Raw genomic sequence first — 1348 nt, forward strand, 5'->3', positions numbered from 1 at the left:
CAAACCAGACTTTTGCCAGGGTCACCCATACTGAATTTATATTAAGAACAATGCCCTCCACATTTTGGGCAAGTTTCAGAAATATCTAATTGATGGATTAAATGTTACGGGACAAAAAGTGTCCTTTTTTACCCCTTTTGAGCCACTACGGGCAAAACAGGATTTTTCGCAAAAAAAAAAAAATAGAAAAAAATGTTTTTTACTCTGCGCATTTATATATTAAAATATAATTTGTGACAAAATTTCAGGAAAAACTAATGGACAGTTATCCTTCAATCATCCAAACTAACAGACGGACGGACCAATAGAAAACATAGATCCCTCTCTGATAAATCGGTGGACAAAAATGTACCTCCATACCCCTTGCTTAAAAAAAAAATAAAATGTAAATGTGTTACAAACCGACCGATGGAGTGACTTGCATGTGACTAAAAATGCCTTAGCATGGAAGGGTATCCCCTTCCATTGCCAAGGAAAAGTTACAAACATAAGTACAGCATGTAGTAAGACAGATACTACACTTTGATCTTGGCCAAAAGGCCAAGACAAAAAGCGGTATTTATTTGCTCCCCCACCGAGCAAATTAGGCACAAGGCCGATTTTTTATGTGAGGAGTGAAGGGGAAATGGGGACCAACTCCCTGGGGAGTAGGGGAGCTGAATAGTGACAATTGGTATGAAGGGTTGCCCCTATATTGACCAAGGTCTTATATGTGGAGTTGCCCCCACATATGGTCTTTGCTTGCAGTATCTGCCGGAACAGATACTACACTTTGATTAAGGCCAAGACAAAAAGCTTAAGAAGCTAAGAACAGTATCTATTAACAACAGACCTTAGATCTTAACCAAAAAGGCCAAGCACAAAAGTGTTACGGACAGACCGACCGACAGACCAACCGACCGACGGGGTGACTTATAGAGTCGTTTGCACATTACTAAAACCATTAGATAGACCGAGATTATAACTTTGTAAGCAAGGTTCAGAAATAGATTCAGAAATGGAATGTGGAATTTCGCATTGTTCAGTTTCACATAAAATAGTTTAGAGATTTTGTTGGAAAAGGAATTTTAATTGTTCAATTCTTTTTATGAAAATTGAATTAAAATAAGGTCAGAGAAAATAAAGAACAATGCAATTTAATATGTTGAAAAATAGGTTAGGAAAAATAGATTAGTAAGAATTCTTTGTCTGCAGAAATGGTTTGGAAACATGTGCGAACCACGCATGTTCAGGCCATGTGGGTAGATCACGTTTTTGGACACACGTATGACGTCATGGCAGAAATGAATTCTCAATATAGGAGCTAAAGTCGAAGATGAGTTAGACAGAGTTGGAGACGAAGATAGGA

General features: G+C 37.8%; 1 pseudogene; it reads right to left on the minus strand.

Moving 5' to 3' along the window:
- Positions 1–387: 387 nt before the first annotated feature.
- On the minus strand, positions 388–553 carry LOC145296495 (U2 spliceosomal RNA; annotated as a pseudogene).
- Between the last annotated feature and the right edge of the window lie 795 nt (positions 554–1348).

This window comes from Euprymna scolopes, chromosome 16 (genome assembly GCF_053919585.1).
Source record: "Euprymna scolopes isolate OS-2025 chromosome 16, ASM5391958v1, whole genome shotgun sequence".
NCBI classification, from domain to species: domain Eukaryota; kingdom Metazoa; phylum Mollusca; class Cephalopoda; order Sepiida; family Sepiolidae; genus Euprymna; species Euprymna scolopes.